The sequence below is a fragment of the Elgaria multicarinata genome, chromosome 7 (genome assembly GCF_023053635.1).
Source record: "Elgaria multicarinata webbii isolate HBS135686 ecotype San Diego chromosome 7, rElgMul1.1.pri, whole genome shotgun sequence".
NCBI classification, from domain to species: Eukaryota; Metazoa; Chordata; class Lepidosauria; order Squamata; family Anguidae; genus Elgaria; species Elgaria multicarinata.
Genome location: NC_086177.1, coordinates 5,128,367 through 5,142,372, shown reverse-complemented (window position 1 = coordinate 5,142,372; position 14,006 = coordinate 5,128,367).

Sequence of the window (14,006 nt, the reverse complement as noted above, 5' to 3'; positions counted from 1 at the left end):
AGCCACAGTGCTCTGCCCCATCTATTTTAAAATACATCTATACACTTTTGCACACTTGAGGAATAAATGTCCACTACTTTTGTTTCATATTTCTGCCATTTGTGTCCTTTCTGAATTTTCTTGCTTGTAGATTTGACATGCTTTTGGAGTTTCCTACTTGTGCAGTTTGTGTGGAAAAACTGTCAGCAGTTTTAAACTGTTACCAAGAATGCATTAGGCAGATGTATATATCAACAGTTTTGTGCTGATATTTCAGTTCTTTCAACATTTATATCCTGTCTTTCAAATCCACCAAGGGCCCTTTGTTTGGAGTTATTATGTAAATCTCAATCCACACAGCAGCCCATCAAGAATCCAGTATTTCCCCATATTGCTGATGAGGCTGAGAAATAGTGGCTTGCCAAAGGCCAAAGTGACTTGACAACTGGGCTGAGACCTGAACCAGAGTTCTGGGCTTGCAGTTCTTTCTCTTTTATCATGCAGTGAGTTGCCTGTTGAATTTTTCCATGAGTTACTGTTCTAGTTATAATGAGCAGGGGTAGCGAGCAGTTTTCTTACTGGCAGCTGAGATTGTTGTAAAATAGGTTTCTGTAGGTGCTGAAAACTGGGTTCAAAAGAAATTAGTGTATTGGTACTCAAGTGACCATGATGGGTCCAGGTCCCATGGCTCGGGTTCAGGTTATTTGAAAGAACGTATTCTCCCTTATGAGCCTACACGTGCTTTGAGATCTTCTGGAGAAGCCCTTCTCTAAGTCCCACCATCTTCACAGGTGCGCTTGGTGGGAACATGGGAGAGGGCCTTCTCGGTGGCTGCTCCAGTGCTTTAGAACTCTCTTCCCAGGGAAGCTAGGCTGGCTCCCTCCTTGATGGGCTTCCGGAAGCAGGCTAAAACTTGTTTGTTCCAGCAGGCCTTTGGAGAATAATCTGGCCTTCCATCTATGTTAATGTCTTATTATTTTGTTGTGTATTTTAAACGTTTATGATTTTGTTTCCCCACCCCCACCCCCATGTATGTTTTAAACTTTGTAAGGCCGCCTTGAGGCCCAGCATTGGGCAAAAGGCGGGGGTACTACTAATTATTACTACTACTAATAATAATAATACTCAGACCTCACCTCTACTCTGGATTCAGTCTTTTGGGCAGGTTACTTGTGTGTCTATCCATGCTTCTCATGGCAGACATTTTGTGGTTTTGCCCAGAGCAGTTGCTCAAATTGCCATGTGCACCCAGGCCCCAAAAGGTTGTCTACCCCTAATCTAGTTAGTAGTCTAACATTGTCCATGAATATGCCAGAACGATACCCAAACATTTGTCCATTATGCTCTATATGGGCAGAACTACATGTTATGGGCTACATAGGTATTCCACCATAAATGGCTCCTCTCCTCCATCCTCATGCCCCTGTCATAATGTATACAGTGCTACCTGTGTACATGGCACTTTTCAGACAGTGACACAACAGATCCCCTATCCAAGGGGGTTTACAATCTAAAAAGAGATAAAAGGGGGCAATGGAGGAAAATTGAGATGGAATAAATGGGGAAATAATTATTTATTTATTGCATTTCTATACCGCCCAATAGCCGGAGCTCTCTGGGCGGTTCACAAAAATTAAAACCATTCAAAGTATAAAACAACAGTATAAAACCATAATATAAAATACAATATAAAAGCTCAACCAGAGCTTTGGAATTATTTTATAATGAAAAGCAGGTAAGAAATTCCTTAAACATACTAATAAATAAGCTGAAGCAAGATGCTTGAGATAATCTTGGAAATCCTATTTCTTGAAGACCACTACAAACTAGAAGTACGCAAAGTCACCCTATCAGCAGAAAGCATTTTATTAGACAGACCTAAGGCTATCTACCTGTACTCTTGTCTATATGTACCTTATAAAATATCCACATTTCAGCAAGAACTTCATAAGATGTTTGTTTTCAAATTATTTCTGCAATTATTTCTGTTACATATTCATAGAATATGTTATATAGGATATTGAGACAATGCTAATTAGCAGTCCTAATGCTTTCCTGTGTTATGTTGTCATTAAATTATCTGATTCCCTACATGTGTCAGCAAAATATGCCAATGGGCAACTGTACAACACTGGTAAGTGATATTAATCTCCCAAAATAGCAACAGGATGTTCGATATGTAAGAAAACTCAGGTTGGACACACTGCAACCATTGACTGACACTACTGAGTTTTCAGAGCGCTCCTCTGGCTTCTAAAATTTTACCAAGCACACTTTTAAGTCTGACTTTTTTTTAGCCATAATGTTTAGAAACTTGCTTTTAAAAAACAGGTGCAAGAAAGCTGATATCTGCATTTTCAAGCCCTAAATGGCTTAGGTCCAGGATATGTAAAGGAACGATTCTCTCCCAGAGAATTGAGCTTGCTTGTCTTCACCTTCCAATGGAATTCCCTTCCTCAGAAAGTTCAGTTGGTTCCCACTTCCTTCATTTGTTTAAGACATTCTGTTTTGTTTTGTTTTGTTTTGTTTTGTTCTGTAGGCATTTACACTGTTGAATTGAGTAGTTCTAAAGAACAATTAACCAGGTTTTTAACTTGGTTCTGTCTTGTTCTTGAAGGTTTTATGGTGATGATTTATGTGTTTGGAGAATGTTTTTAAATTATTGTAAGCCATCCTGAGCATAGAGACTGCAGTGGAAGGTTGAAGTATAAATATTTTAAATAAATAAAATCATTAATTGTCCAAATGGCTGAATCAGAGGGGGAGGGCCCCTCCATGGTCTGACTAGGAACATCCACCATTGGTTTCTGTCCTTCATGAACTCTGCAGAGGAGTCCCCCCAGGCCCTTTCAGGGGCAGAGGTGAGACAGTGAGGTTCCTTGCGTATGTCTGTGATCAACTAGCTCCTCTCCCACAATTGTTCCATGCAGAGGCCGTGGCACCTGAATTAACTTACTTTTCTCTTTCTCCCCTGTCCCTTTTTATTGTGTTTATTAAATTGTAAACTGCGAACTACCTTGATTACATTGGCAGAAAGGTAGCATATAGATCTGGTAAATATAAAGATTTGAGTGACTGGATGCGTGAGAAGCCACATTTGAAAAGCCCGCTATATTTGGAAAGATCACCAACAGAATGGTGCAAGATTACAATAAGAAACAACAGAAGGTCTCCATGTCACTATATATGTGGAGCATAATGTAAGTCTAATAAAATGATCATGGGTGTGGAACATTTTTCTTTTACTATGGTGCTTTACAGCCTTGATCTTACATTCTTTTAGGTCAAAGGAACTTGACCCTCAGTCATCACCCCCAGGACAACTCGATCCCCTCCTTTTCAATTGTTGTGTGTTTGTAGGGGAAACACCAGTTAAGTAGGTCTGCAGTGTGTCTGTTTCTTCTTCATACATAAAGTTGGACATATTGAACAATGCCGTAATTCAGGTGTGCCTTTTGAAATACATATTTTGTATCTCATCCTTAAAAGGACCTGCCGTTGGTCTCCCAATTCAGATTCACTGTCCCTTAGTTTCAGAAATCTTTCAACATAAGATGGTCTCAAACTAGGTAATGAGCAAAAATGTCCTTTGAGGTTCTCCCCCTCCCCGTCCCACAGCACCTTTTAAGAAGGAAAGGGTTCATTTAAAAATATTCCTCAACAAAGAGCAAATGCTTGGCAAGGACCATGACAACGCTGGCCAGAGTGCGCTGCCTCCCCAAATTCTCTCCTTTGTGCTTTAAGTGAATGCCTTTCAAAAACAAGTAAGGCTGGAATTGAATGTTAGCGGTTTTGCAGGGCAGCCTTGTGTCTTCTGCTCCATTCCCTGGTAATGTTTAGAAAAACAAGCCATGTAATGTTGCATCATCGTGCTCTGAGTGGTTCAGCCTCCACCCTATTTCATTGGCTACCGCTTTTAGGGGCAGGAAAATGCAGAACATGTTAAGATCGTCTTAGATGTTTTGCTTTACTATATGCTACTGGGAGAGAAAAGTGAAGGATTTGGTGCTGCAGTTTTCAGTCTGATTCTGCCTTACTTGTACAGAGGTTTTGTTTCTGCCTAGTCAGTATCTGAACTACCTTTGCTTACTAAGGTATTGCAACTTCTTTTTGAAGTCTGCTCACTGTGTGCAGCAACTGTGTGTGCAGTGGGCTGGGGTGGATAAATGTGTCCGCCTAATTTATCTATATGGAAACATCCCATCTTTGAAGGTTGTGCAGGCTTGAAAAGGGCTGCAATAGGTACAAAGCAACACATGATGGCACCGTTGACTAACAAATCTGGCATGCAAACTTCAAAGGGACTTTGCTTGCCCTTGGTGTGGGGAGTGTGGAGGAGGAGTGAAGCGAGCGCTTTGTTCTGGCTAGACTTTCCCTGACTACCACAGGCCCAGCAAAGGAGGCTCGTGAACTGAAGGGCAGGCTGGAGAAGCGCCAGCCAGGGCTCAACCCAGGACGTCATCTGATGTCATCTGACCGGGGCTGGGGGCGGAGGCAATCTAGTCCCCACACAGTTCCTCCACTCCTGATTTAGGGCCTTAATTATGGTCAGGGGTTTGTCTCTGTCCTTCAGCCTTTCAGCCCCAATCCTTCTGTAGGTTGAAGCAACATTGCAGCTCAGAATACTATAGGGAAAAAGGGGGGCACCGATCTGTATGCCAACAACTCTGTTTCTCCTACATGCTTTATTTAGGCCAGAGAGAATTCTCACTGACAGGCTGTATGGTGGTGGTGGAGATTGACAGATGCAGGCTGCAGAGGAAGACATGGTGCTAGGGGCATAGGTGTCTTGTCATCATAAGGCATCGTTCAAGCCAGCAAGAGGTAAATCCTACATGCATCGGATTGGTTTTTGCAATGGATTGTCTGTTTGAAATAAATGAATATTATCCTTCACATTTACATGCAGATCATAACAAGTTTGGTATTCTGATAAAACATGAATAATGTGCTGTTTTTACTTTTGGTGAGATATGCACAAGATTACACACTACGCTGCAGCTTATAAGCAAGTTTGTAAGAAGTTAGTTGTCAGAATTAAAAGTTTAGAATTTACAACCACAGCAGACCAAGTTGTATTATTTCCATGTGTATGCATGAGTCTCTGGAACAAAAAGCAAGCTGCCAGAATCAAAGGTTTAGCATGTGCAAGCATATCTCTTTACGCCTTCATATGTCACTGACTCCAGCTTCAGTGTTACCTAAAGAGAAAGAGGACTGGGGCCGAAAGGGAAAATGTGGGTGCACTTGGGGGGTAAGTAGTAAGTGAGCACAATATGTGGGACTGTAGAACATGTTTACTGTTTACATGATGTGAAAGTTAAGGCCAGGTAGCTTAAGTTACAATTCCCATATTTTTTGGTGCATCAGTGAATTTGCAAATGTCTTAACTCAGGGGTCCCCAACCCCCGGGCCACGGACCGGTACCGGTTGGTGGCCTGTTAGGAACCGGGCTGCGCAGGTGAGCTGCTTTCACACACACACCCCAGCATACCTGGGCGTGGGGCACCATCTCTCCTGCCCAGCCGAAGCGAAGCCAGGACACGGGTGGGGGGTGGGCAGCTTCAGAACGGCGCACCCACCCCCATCCAGCTGAAGCGAAGCCAGGATGCTGGAGTGGGGTGGGGGGTGGGGGCTTCCCAACCCCAAAACCATCCCCTCAACACCCTCCCCCGGGTCCGTGGAAAAATTGTCTTCCACGAAACCGGTCCCTGGTGCCAAAAAGGTTGGAGACCGCTGCGCTTAACTCTTTTATCAAACTTTTTTTGTTTGTTTAATGCTAGAGTTTTCTTGGATTTCTTGGGCAATGTTAACTTCACAGTTGTTCTATAATAGTTAGCATTTGTACTGCTCTTTAGTGTGTTGAGTTCACATCACATATGTTATTTCAGTAAACTTTACATCACCCTTACAAGATAGGCCATTTTTATTACCCGCTGTATATATTAAATCTGGAAGATTTAACCTGTCAATTGGACATGTGCTGCATTTACCAGCACTTTTGAGCCAAATGTTATACCAATAGGACAAACTATCATGTTTCTGTGATAGATAGAATTTTCAGGCTTTATAAGGCGAGAATGGTGTAAACGCCAGCCCCCTTCGGTAGCCCACCATGCCTCCAGCTGTACTAGATCCACCCATTTCATGCATCTGATGAAGTGTGCAGCGCTCCACAAAAATGCATGCTAATTTAAGTCTCTAAAACTGCTGTTTTGTTACAGCAGACTAACATGACTGTTCTTGTGAAATCTAGCAAAAGATGCTGCTGAAGCTATTGCTAGGAAAGGCACAAAAGAAATGCATATCTTCCAAATTTTCAAGCAAATTTAAAAATTTGAAAACGCTTGTAAGAAAAAAAAGCTGCAATTCCTTGATTCTCAAGTTATTCAACAAATAGAAAAGTTAAATGGGCCCAGACTCCATGAGGTGCAAGAGATCTGTTATGAGACGTCCCAGCATTTCTGTTTTTGTCGTTCCTGTTAAAAGGAGCTGGGGGACTGACTCTTTAACTCTTTCGCCACGCCTTGTTTTCCCAGCCTGAATTGCTCTGCTCCCAAAGAAGCTATCTAGCCTGCTGGGGGAAACCTACAGGTTAAGGATCAGTATTTATAGCAGCCTTCCCCCACTTGACGCCCTCTAGATGTTTTGGACTTGGGCTCCCATCAGCCCCAGCCAGCATGGCCCATGCTCAGGAATGCTGGGAGTTGCAGTTCTGGAGGGCATCAGATTTGGGGAAGACTGACTGAAAGGACGCAACCCTTGAACAGTTGAAGGCAGAGGGGAAGATCACTTTGTGTAAGGTGGATTTGCAGCTACGATCATAACGAAGCGGATGCTGGAACCCAGGATAATGAAAACAGCAGCCCAGTTGCCAAACACCCACTGAAAGCCCACTGTGACCCTTAGACAGTATCTTATCCACAATGTAAGAAGCAAGGTCCTGTATTCCAAAAGCGGAAGAAGAGTGTTCCAGCAATTCAGGTTTGTCCTGGTCTGCTGGCTAGATGCCCACTGTTGGGTTTTTTGGGTGCTTTTTAAAAATTTACCTGACTGAAGAAATTCTCACTTCTCTTTGCTATTTATTGCTGCAGACAGCTGTAGTATCCCTGTGGGCAGGACTGCTAAAGCCCCCTCTCTGCAGAAGAGCATACGCCACAGGATTTGACCAGAGGGACGGCTGGCGCTGTCTCCTTCCAAATCTTACCTCTGCCGTTGCATTAACAGGGTCTCGTAAGCCATGGCTAATAATAGCTCAGCTCGCCCTCTAGGACATGGCGTACAGCCGAGTGTAATCAAGCAACTCTAAAATGCGGCATTTCTCCTGACGTGCGGGAGCATGTGTGTGTGCAGTGGAAGGGAGGGAGGCGTGGGGCAGGCTGGGTGACAGAGCTAGTGCACATGCAGTCAGGCAAGGACGGTTCACCATCTCTGTGCCTTGCATCCTTTCACTCTGCTGCAGGGTGAAGGAGGTGGCAATCTGGGGGAGAAGGCGGAGTGCGGGGGGGGTCCCTTCCAACGGAAAGGGGGGAGCCCTTTCATCTGTGAACGTTTGCCATATACTTGGGGCCAAAACAAAGCTCCTCCAAAGGGGACTTTGGATGATATGCCAAAAAACGCCTGCCCAACTCTGTCATGCTGCCAGGGAATGCCCAGGGCTACACACTGGCAGGATTGTCTTGGCTCAAGGAGCTGCTGAGCAATAGTGGCAAGGCTGGTGCAGGGAGGTCTTGGGCTCCAAGGGCCCCTTGCCCTTTCGGTGGGGAATTTGCAGGGAAAGAAAACAACCTTCCTCTCTCTACTGGCCCTCTCTGCCCCCCGCGCCCCCCCCATTCCTCATGATTCTTGACTTCTATTCATCAATAACATTTCAATACTGCCTTCCTATAAATACTCAAAGCAGTGTACATTAAAACAATATAAGTGCATGATAAACAATGTAAGCACATAACAGCCGTAGATCCAGGCCCTGTGCAAGGCCGTTTGCCAAAATAGGTGAGAAAGGACATGTATCAATGCTGCCACATGGCACCACTGCCACCCCCTGCCCTCCTTCCCTTTGCTTCCTCCACGTTGGCTCTATGGAGAGCCATGTGGCTGGCAGAAGTCGCTGCCTGCAGGGCTCCCGCAAGGTTTCGCACAAGCCCACAGCCACTTCGCCTGCCCTTGTGCAACAAAGGAAAGAGAGGGCAAGCAAGGGCTCTAAAGAGCCCTGCTGCCTGCTCTCAGGCCGTGACAAATGCCATGGTGGGAGAGCGGCTGGTAGAGCGCTCCAGAGCACATGCGGGAGGTTGCTGCTGGGGTGGGGGGGAGGCAGAGCCGAGTGGTGCAACGCAATTTGCCACTCCACCGTCTGATGTGGGGGCTTCCCCCTGCTTTATGGGTGCACTGGCTCTGCATAGAACAAATATATTGAAAAATAAATCACAATAGTTTAAAATTGTAGCAAACAATCAGGGCCAGTGCTACCATAGAGGCCACTCAGGCGGCTGCCTAGAGTGCCAAGCTAAGAGGGGTGCCGGGCACAGCACTCACGCGCGTTGGCTGTGAGCTGGCCCGGCCCAAGGATTCAGCTGGGCCTGGGCAGGCGAGATGGCACCCCGCGCCCGCCCAGCTGAAGTGAACCCAGGGACGCTGGGGTGGGGGGTGGGGGTGGGGCTCCACGTTCGGACTTCCGCCCGGAAGCTGCAACATGGAGCCCCAGCCCCACCCCAGCGTCCCTGGCTTCGCTTTGGCTGGGCGGGCGCAGGGCGACGCAGGGCAGGGCTCAGTTCGCTTGCTATCGTGAGCGGCTGGGCCTGCCCCAGCCACTTGCGATGGCGGCGCCCTGGCCATTGCCTCGTGTCGCCCTCATGCTCGTCAGCATTAGGGTGACCAACTGTCAGGATTTCCCCGGATTTGTCCTGGTTTTTGTTCTTTCCATGGTGTCAGGGGGGATTTTCTATAATTTTCAATAATGTCCTGGAATGACACACCTTCCTCTTTAAGGCTGCCATTAGCATGGCAGGAGGGAGTGACATGCTTTCTTGAGGCACATCATTCCCCCACCCTGAGCTCCAATTGAGGTCTTAAAGGGGAAAGTGGGTCATTCGTGGACATTATAGAAAAGGCCCCAATTGGAGTGGATGGTGGTGGTGCAGAATGAAATCCTTTCCCCTCCTCCACTCCAATCGGGTTCTTTAAGGTGGCGGGGGAATAACGTACTTTCTGCAGGACTCAGAAAGCTGCTTCCCCACACACACACTAGGTGTCCTCTTTTTTGGTTTCCCAAATATGGTCACCCTAGTCAGCATGAGGGTGATGCGAGGCAGGGGATGGGGCTCAGTTCGCTTGCTGTCGCAAGCAGCTGGGCCTCCAGCACTCCCACCCACAGCACTGAAGAAGATGGGGGGGGGGGGGGGAAGAAGAAGAAAGAAGCCAGCAGCAAGCACCAGGAGGTGGAGAAGAAGAAAGAGAAGAAGCGAGTAAGGTAAGACTGAGGGGTGTGTGTGTGTGTGAGAGAGAGAGAGAGAGAGTATGGGTGAATGGGGTCTTTGAGTGAATGCATGTGTTTGTTTGGAGTGAGTGATGCTGAGTGTGTGTGTGCACGCGCATGTGAGTTGGGGGGATGATTTGGAGGTGATATTCCTATTAAATAATGCATTTTAGACCCATAGACGTTCCTTTCCAATTTGTTTGCTGTAATTGGCATGACGTATTTCTTGCACTTTAAATAAATTTAGCAGTTTCAAGTTTTGTGCTTCTTGTTTTTTCGACGAAACATGTTCTTAAAAATCAAAATTGGCGTTTTGGGGTGGGGTGGGGTGAAAGTAGCTCACCTTGCCTAGGGCGCAAAATAGTCTGGCACCGGCCCTGCATACAATTATTTTAAACTCTTCTGTATCTATTATATATACTGTACCGAGAGGGAAGCCAAGTGGGCTTATTTTGTCTCCCATGTTTTTACACAGTTACATGTAGTAGTAGGTTAATGCAATCATCATCTGAGCATTTGGAGTGAGACATAATTAGTAGACTGATGGCAATGGCAGCTTCCCTCCTGAAGGGAAATTGCAACTTTTGGGGAGGATTTACACAATTTTTGTCAGGACCACAATGGGAGGGGGGAAAGTTAACCCCCTCCTTCCTGCACACCATGGTTCTGATCCTGATCAGGCCCCATCATGGCTAATATTTTAGAAGCCATGTAATGGCAAGCTATGTGTTTAACATAACAGGTTGTTTGCCCTTAAGAATGCCAGTTTACTTAGGCATTATATACGTCTATAAACTTCCTAAATATGCCTGGCATGCCCAAAATCAAGCATGTATATTCACACCATAAATACAGCATCATATGCTTAATAATTAACACCATATTGTCCCAAAGGGAGACACACACACACTCACTATTAATATTTATTATGCACTACTCAGAGCAGTTCACAAAAATTAAAAGTCACAATGCACTATAAAACTATACATTCAGTAAAAGATACATAAAAATACAGACTCAATTAAAACACAGAGGCAGAGGCCATAGATAAAACAACATTTAAACAAAACAAATGCAGCATCTAGGAGAACCCCAAATTGTGAGCTTGTTGTTTTTGAAGGGGAATTTGTCTTATTTTGTCTTAGGTGTTATGTATGCAAATGGCCTATGGCTCAAGCAAGAAATAATAAATAAATTAAACCCATTCAAAACAGATTGAATCCCTAACCGTGGCTCACCTCTTCCCTCCGCTACCTTCGCTCTTGTTCCAGGGCAGCTGAACGCCTTTGGCGTAAGACCAGGGACCAGGCAGACTTTGTCCATTACAAATTTGTACTCTCCTCTTTCTCTTCTGCCATCTCACTGGCCAAACAGCAGTACTACTCAACACTGATCCAGTCAAATGCTAGGCATCCTCAGCGGCTCTTTGCGTCCTTCAATTCTCTTCTGAAGCCTAATCCGCCATCTCTCCTCGCCTCTCTGTCTGCTAATAACTTTGCCTCTTTTTTCAATGCTAAAATCCAAACTATCCGCTCTGATCTGGCCAGCTCTGCTCCTCTTCCAGTTCCTGTTCCTCATCTGTCAGCTCCTCCTGCAAATTTCTCTGCGTTTCCTTCGGTCTCTGCGGATGAACTGTCTACAATACTGCGCTCTTCGAAGCCTTCCACTTGTTCTCGTGATCCGATTCCTTCTCGCGTCTTTATTAATCTTATTCCTGCTATCCTCCCTTCCTTGCTACATATTATACTACATATTATAATACTACATATTATTAATCTTTCTCTGTCCTCTGGTTCATTTCCTTCTGCTTTTAAACATGCTACAGTCTCTCCCATTCTCAAGAAACCTACTCTTGATAGGCTATCTCTGTCTAACTACCGACCTGTCTCTTTGTTGCCGTTTGTTTCAAAGATCCTGGAGCGTGCGGTCTACTCTCGCTGTCTTGACTTTCTTTCTAGTAACTCTGCGTTGGATCCATTTCAATCTGGATTCCGTCCTCTGCATTCCCCCGAAACAGCCCTTACTAAGATCACCAGTGATCTCCTTACTGCCAAGTCTAAAGGCCATTATTCCGTTCTTATTCTCCTTGATCTAACTGCAGCCTTTGACACGGTTGATCATGATCTTCTCTTAGATTCCCTTCATGACCTTGGATTTTGTGGCTCTGTCTATAACTGGTTTGCCTCCTATCTAGCGGGTCGCTCTTTCAGCGTGTTGGCTAATGGCAGCTCGTCTTCCTCCTTTCCCCTTTCAGTAGGGGTTCCGCAAGGCTCGGTGCTTGGCCCGTTGTTGTTTTCCTTATACATGTTGCCCTTGGGCAAGCTTATTCAATCTCATGGCCTCCAATATCATTTGTACGCCGATGATACACAACTATATCTGTCATCTCCGGTACTTTCTCCTGATGTTCACGATCGTATCTCGGCATGTCTTTCAGATATCTCAGCTTGGCTGCTTCATCGTCGCTTGAAACTTAACATGGCAAAGACTGAATTGCTTGTTTTTCCTCCTAAACCTTCTCCTCATCTCTCATTCTCTCTTACTGTCAATGATGTCACGCTTACTCCGGTCAAGGAAGCTCGTAGCCTTGGCTTTATCTTCGACTCCTCGCTCTCCTTTATTCCTCATATTGAGGCAGTAGCTAAATCTTGTCGATTTTTCCTGTATAATATTGCCAGGATTCGATCATTTTTGTCTGTCTCTTCTGCCAAAACGCTTGTTCATGCACTGGTTATTTCACGGTTGGACTACTACAACCTTCTTCTCTCTGGCCTTCCTTCTTCTCACATCAGTCCGTTGGTTTCTGTTCACCACTCTGCCGCAAAGATCATCTTCTTGGCTCGCCGCTCCGACCATGTTACTCCGCTTCTGAAATCTCTTCATTGGCTTCCAATTCACTTCAGAATCCAATATAAACTTATCCTGTTAACCTTCAAAGCTTTTCACGGTCTAGCTCCTTCCTATCTCTCCTCTCTCATCTCACACTATTGCCCCGCTCGTGCTCTTCGCTCCTCTGATGCCATGTTTCTCACCTGCCCAAAGGCCTCTACTTCCCTTGCTCGGCTTCATCCATTCTCTTCTGCTGCCCCTTACGCCTGGAACGCTCTTCCAGAACATTTGAGAACTACAAGTTCAACCGCAGCTTTTAAAGCTCAACTAAAAACTTTTCTTTTTCCTAAAGCTTTTAAAACTTGATGTTGTGCAGACTTCTACTGTTACTTTCTACTGTTAGTTTTACCCTACCCTGTGCCTGCTTACCCTACCCTGTACCTGTTTGCATTCTCTTCCCCTCCTTATTGTTTTACTATGATTTTATTAGATTGTAAGCCTATGCGGCAGGGTCTTGCTATTTACTGTTTTACTCTGTACAGCACCATGTACACTGATGGTGCTATATAAATAAAATAATAATAATAATAATAATAATAATAATAATAATAATAATAATAATAATAATAATATTCAGAGTCCATCTCCCTCCTGACCAGGAGCATGTCTGGATTAAGCTCCAATAAGTTAGCCCTCACCCAGTCCAATATCACTTTTAGAATTCCAAAAACTTCGTTGGTCTGAGATGGAAAAAATAACTTAGTTGCATATTGGTGAAAATGCATCCCAAATCCATGGATGGCCTTTCCCAGTGACTCCATCTGAATGTTAAATAATATGGGGAACAGAATCCATCTCTGAAGGACATCATACACCAACAGCTAACACATCAAACAAGAATCATAGAATCATAGAATCATAGAATCATAGAATAGCAGAGTTGGAAGGGGCCTACAAGGCCATCGAGTCCAACCCCCTGCTCAATGCAGGAATCCACCTAAAGCATCCCTGACAGATGGTTGTCCAGCTGCCTCTTGAATGCCTCTAGTGTGGGAGAGCCCACAACCTCCCTAGGTAGCTGATTCCATTGTCGCACTGCTCTAACAGTCAGGAAGTTTTTCCTGATGTCCAGCCGGAATCTGGCTTCCTTTAACTTGAGCCCGTTATTCCGTGTCCTGCACTCTGGGAGGATCGAGAAGAGATCCTGGCCCTCCTCTGTGTGACAACCTTTTAAATATTTGAAGACTGCTATCATGTCTCCCCTCAATCTTCTCTTCTCCAGGCTAAACATGCCCAGTTCTTTCAGTCTCTCTTCATAGGGCTTTGTTTCTAGACCTCTGATCATCCTGGTTGCCCTCTTCTGAACACGCTCCAGCTTGTCTGCGTCCTTCTTGAATTGTGGAGCCCAGAACTGGACGCAATACTCTAGATGAGGCATAACCAGGGCCAAATAGAGAGGAACCAGTACCTCACGTGATTTGGAAGCTATACTTCTATTAATGCAGCCCAAAATAGCATTTGCCTTTCTTGCAGCCATATCGCACTGTTGGCTCATATTCAGCTTGTGATCTACAACAATTCCAAGATCTTTCTCGTTTGTAGTATTGCTGAGCCAAGTGTCCCCCATCTTGTAACTGCATTTGGTTTCTATTCCCTAAATGTAGAACTTGGCATTTATCCCTATTAAATTTCATTCTGTTGTTTTCAGCCCAGCACTCCAGCC